The following is a 6,000-nucleotide window of genomic DNA, read 5'->3' as shown; positions in this document are numbered from 1 at the left end:
TCAGGTCATTCAACAATTATTCACCGAGTATCTCATACGTGTCAGGCATTATTGTAGGCACTGGGCATTAACATGATGAGAGCCTGGGAGAATAGTCTTTGAATGCAGATCAACAGTGAGATGATGCAGACATGAATCAGGAAGGGGACAAGAAGATATGAAAATTAAGGAGCAGGGAAGGCCTGACCGTTTGGGGGAACTTTCCGAGAGGAGCTTTACAAGAGGAGCCTCCTCAGCTTTATTATCCTGGTGCATTTTTTATTTGCTTTTGTTAGGGCAAAGAGTATGCTATCTCATGTTCTTTCCACTTGAACTTGCCCTGCCCGTTCAGCACCTGGAGCACACATTCCATGCAACGTGTCTGGAAAACAAATCCTCATCAATTCATTAATAACTGTCGTCTGGAGCTCCAAGTTGATGTCTTGGATGTAGAGGACATAATCCCGAAATGAGGGAGCACTGCTGTTCATTTGACATCAAGCAAGGTACCTGAGCTTGTCCACTATCACAGTGGGACTGACCTCACAGAAGGACTGTCTTCTCCATGAGAGAACAAAGGGAAACGATTTGGAGAAATCCAAATTCTATCGACCCACACTGCACAAGCCCTGCATTATTCAGCTTCAAGAACTAATGTATGATGCATGCTATTACCATCTAACTTGTGTTGCAAATAATTCATGCTTGGAACTTTCCAAAGATATATTATTACCATTATCACCAGCAGAATTGGACTGGGTGAAATTCTTGGAACTTGATGGAAACAATCACTCCAGTGTTCAAGATTCTCTTTAAGTGTTTAAGCATTTGAGTCCCTGTAAGGAGAGACAATAGAACAAGGTAGAATTCGGCTCCTTACCGCCAAATAAGCCTTAGTTCTTTCTTTTCATTTTGAAAACCCTTTTGAATCACCATTTGGAATAGGCAATAATGCTCTTTACCAATAACACTTTGAGGAAGCCAGATGGGATTTGAAAGCAGAAGCAACTTCTTCGCTGTCTTGTCAGGCTCTTGGGGCAAATAGGTATCATGCATGGTCAATTATATAAATTATCAAAGATATGTATGTTGAGTCACCACATGCTTCAAAAGATTCACTAACCCCAGAACATCCTGTTCATGGAAGCTAGTATTAACTTGATGAATGGGCTGGTGTCTTCTGAGATGACACTGGTTAATTTCCTGTAGCTATTGTGAAGTTCAAGTTCATTAGAGCTCTAGGCTCAGCAGTAAAGCACTCTTCCATGGAAGGTGCAAGTGGCAATGATAAATTGACCTTGCAAAGGGATCATGGTGATACTAAGTAAAGTACTATATATACTTTCATTTCTTGAAGACCAATTAAGAAAATACCCCAATTAATCGGAGGGTTTGCAGGTGATCTTTGCTTTAGGGCTGTGTCATACTCACCCAGCAAGGGTGGAGCTGGTTTGCTTACTTCCATTGACTCACAGTGCTTTTTTCAAGGACGAAATGTGATTTGTTCCTATGTCAGTTTTCCAGCAAATTGTTGGAAAATAAAGCCTTTGGCAAGAGCTGTTTATTTCAGATGCCCTTCTGGTAAAGAAGATCTGTAAGATGCTCTTGAAAGGTGTGCACTGGTCTCGATATTCCCCAACATTCCCTGGAAGATCTTCTCTAGGCAAGAGACCCTGGCACAGGCATTGCTAAGCAGATGATTCGTTTTGAAGTTAAGTATGTCCAGTGTAAACAAAAGCCAAATGTAGTGGTTCTACTGCTGCTCATTAGAAAAAAAAAGTTTTTGGTATTTATAAACAACTGTAAAGTTTGCCTGTAATAGTAGCTATCGCTTTTAGAAAACAAAAGGCTATTAATTTGTGTCTTGTAGTGACTATTTCTGGAAAGCAGTGAAAATGCCCTTTCCTTTCAGAAACGTTTATTGAGTCCTGACTGCACTTGAGACACAGTGCCAGAGAAACAAAGATTAAAAATAACATCCCCATTCTTGAGGATGGCTCCCACAGTCTACTGGGGGATGCCAGTCTCGTCAACCACCGTGACCCAATTGTATGGGAGCCTACCTATGACGGGGGGTGGTGTGGCGGGGAAAATGTAACTGAGATGGAGTTCAGTGCGTGAGCTCTGCAAACATGCTAGGTTGTTCACCAGGTCAGGGAAAATGGAAAGGCCACCGAGGCAAAGAGAACAGCAGATTCAAAGTTAGGATAGAAAGAGTGTGGCGAATTCAGAATCCAGGGGGAAGATCTATGATATGGAAACAGAGGCCTCAACAAGAAAGGACAGAGAGGATGGGGTCTACCTGATGAGCCAGGGAAGGTTTCGTGCAAGGCAATTACATGATCCATTTTGTGATTTAAGGCTCTCAACATGGCAGAGGCTGGAGAGGGAGGGTCCAGTGGTGGAGATGACGGGGCCAGTTGGAAGACTGCTGCAGAAGAGAAGGGGATGGTGAGGACTTGAGCAAAACCAGCTAGCCAATGGGGAGGAGAGGAGGAGCAGGGATCCCCTGGAAGATACCTCAGCAGCAGACTCAATTCATTTATTCCAGTTGGCACACACTTTTGTGTTCCAGGCATACCAGGCCCTAGAGACACAAGACAGATGAGACAGTCTTTGTTCTTATTTTATTGTCCTCAGCTTACACAGCACATCTTGTAGGGCCCTCCCTGACTTGCTACATATGCCAGGGCCCTTGCTAAGTGTCCCCACGGCACATGATCATCCAAGCACCCTTCTCTGTTTCTCATTGCACGTTTTTACAGTCAACTATTGAATTGAAGACTTCCCCTCCTGCACATAATATTCATTAGGACAGGGACTACTGTGTCTGTCTCGTTGACCATTGCATTCATCAAATACATAATCGGTGCTCAGTGAAATTAGTTCCGTGAACACAAGAACAAAATTAGGGCTCACCAAATACTAGAAGGCCACAGGTGGATAGGTTAAGAGTAACGTGACGCAATAAACACTATTAGTGAGTGTGCTGATAGACATGTAGACAGCATAGTGGGGGCAAGCAAATCTCTAGGCTGAAAGGTCAACAAAGACTATATGACTGAGACCACTCTACAGCTGAGTCCTGAGTCATGTGCTTGGTGAATCCATTTCTGGCAATGAAGTCTTCCTCATGCAGGGCAGATGGAATAGTCTGGATAGAATTATGACTCCCTCCTACACAGGAGCATCAGAGAAGCTGCTCCAACCAAAAACGTCATAAAAGCCTCCCCAAGAGAGAGCTCCATATTGGCAGTCTGGGCTGTCTCCCACCTTGGGCTGTCAACAGAGAAGGCTGCAGTTTCTTGGACAATGGTACGCCAGAGTGTGGGGGCTGGGAGGGATGAGGGGGCTAAGGGGACATGCACGAAATGGAAACACATTTGCTGGCAGCCAATGACCGGCCTCCAGAGGAAGCCTCTGCAAAAACTCAGAGGGCAGTCCCAGTGTCCAGCTTTTCCTTTCTCTTCACCTCTGTCTCTGGTATGCAGTGAGGCTTCAAGAAGGAAGGCGATCTTGATGTCTATTCCAGCCAGAAATAATGAACCGCAATCACAGACTCACAAATTGTTGGAAATTAGAGGAAATTTCAAAATCTCATATTGAGTTGTTTATAAATAAATTTATAGATGCAATTTCATAATAAGTATATACATTATGTAATACATATAAGTAAGGGAGGAGGGGCTGTGTGGGTGAGGAGGGGTGCAATACAGACCCACTGATTAGTGACTTTTCTTCTTTCAGGTTTCACATTGGATAGCCTTTCCTTCTGGAAATCTTCCCCGATTCCCCTAAAGCTGGATGGGGAGACCATCCTAGAGAATCTGACTTTTCTGTGATGTATCACAATACTTTCCATATCCATCACCACTCTCAAGTAGAACATAGTGCCCATGAAGATAACCTTCGTTCATAAGCCATTCAGTGAGCCAGGCTCCATGGATATCCTGATGGTTAAGAACAATGTGATCCCTTCCTTCAAGGAGCTTACCTTCTGGAAAGTTTACCATACCCGTGATTTGATACATAAGCCAAGCAGTCATCATCAGAGCCCTCTCTATATCTGTTGAATGAATGAATCAAACAGCAATAAAAGGAGTCTGGGATTAATATTGTTATTTATTGCACCACAAATACATTTTCTAAAATTGGACCACAGCCGCTTTGAGAATAGCCCATACTGATTTTTAGAGTCTAGATAAATTATTCAATCTGTCTCTGCTCAGACGATTTATCAATGGGAAAAGAGGCTTTAAAAACATTTGCTTTTGGGAGATGGGCTAGCCCTTTAAATAGAGACACTGGCAGATTAAGCAGGCCACTCCATTTAATACCACTAAGAGGGTACGGCCATTGTACTTTTCATGGCTTCTGTAGGACTGACTGAAAGGCACTACGCACATCTGTGAGGGACATCGGCCTAATATGGCACACACTGGTTGTAGCCCGCCCTGTCCTCTCCTTCCTTGCTAACAGACCCCAAGCTGGCTTGGGGCAGCAGTGTACCTGGTCCCATGCAAGACACTGCCTATCTCAGATTCTCCATGGGGTCACAGGTCTGCTCAGTCCTATGGAAGGGGCCGTCTTCTCAGGGTTCTGGGAAGGCATTTCCTTTCCTGACAAATGGAAAAGACACAGCTATGACATAGCTTTTCTCCCATGCCCCATCGCCCTGTCTCAAACGTGGGTATGGCTCAGTGGCCAATTTGAGACGATGAGGTGAAGGCCAAGAGATGGCCCTTGATATCACTCACTACTAGATCCGGAGTTTTTATTCTCAGCACTGTTGATGTTTGCAGCCAGATAAGTCTTTGTTGTGGGAGCTGATCTGTGGAATGTTCAGCAGCCTCCCTGACCTTTACCCACCAGATGCCAGCAGCATTTAGTGACAATCAAAAACGGGTCTCCCAGTTGTCACAACCCAGAATATATATAGACATTGCCAGATGATCCCTGGGAGGGCAAAATCATCCCTGCTTGAGAACCACTGTATTAAACTAATTCCAGAAACTTCCTACCACCAGATTTCATGCAGTAAGAGAAAACTAAGTGCTTATTTGTTTAAGCCTCCAGGGTTAGGTTTTCTGTTACTTGTAAACAAAAGCATTTCTTATTTTATTTACACACACACACACACACACACACATATATATATATATATATATAGCCAGTCATATATATAATAAATTTTTTTCCATTTCACTATCACCATGACAAGGTATTGAATAACGGGGCACTCCACTCAAGGGCTCTCTGGGACCATCTCTCTCTTCAAAGGCTACCTCCAAGATGACCTCTGCTCCTCTCCACACCTCCTTAGCACTTGTGTGTACTGTGTATTCTTTTCTTATAGATGTGACAACTCAGGACAGTGCCTGGCTCTCAAAACCATTTGCTCTAGTTGGTGGCTAAGAGTGCAGAATCTGGAGTTAAACTACTTGGGTTCATATTCTGACTCAAAGAAGCTGAGGCAGATGGCCTGAGGAACATGTCTTAGCTTCTCTGAGCCCCGTTTCTCTCATCGATAAAACAGGGATAATCTGCCTCCACGTCCGTTAAAAGGATTAAATATTGGGGCGCCTGGGTGGCTCAGTCGGTTGAGCATCCGACTTCAGCTCAGGTCACGATCTCGCGGTCCGTGAGTTCGAGCCCCGCATCGGGCTCTGGGCTGATGGCTCAGAGCCTGGAGCCTGCTTCAGATTCTGTGTCTCCCTCTCTCTCTGCCCCTCCCCCGTTCATGCTCTGTCTCTCTCTGTCCCAAAAATAAATAAACGTTGAAAAAAAAAATTAAAAAAAAAAAAAAAAAGGATTAAATATTATCGATCCAAGTAGTGCATACACTTTTAAAAGTGAGGCGCTACAAAGATGGGGAAATAGTAGAGTTGGGTCCCTCATAGAGTATAAATCAAGAAAGAAAAGCCGCACCAAAGCCCTAGAAGCTCTGGGCACTGCACTTTCATGGGAAACTTCTCCATTTCCAGTGAAAAGGGCATTGAAGTTAGTGGAATTGGCATATTT

The sequence above is a fragment of the Lynx canadensis genome, chromosome E2 (genome assembly GCF_007474595.2).
Source record: "Lynx canadensis isolate LIC74 chromosome E2, mLynCan4.pri.v2, whole genome shotgun sequence".
Lineage (NCBI taxonomy): Eukaryota > Metazoa > Chordata > Mammalia > Carnivora > Felidae > Lynx > Lynx canadensis.
The sequence above is the reverse complement of the archived record's forward strand: the minus strand, read 5'-3'. Positions refer to the sequence as shown.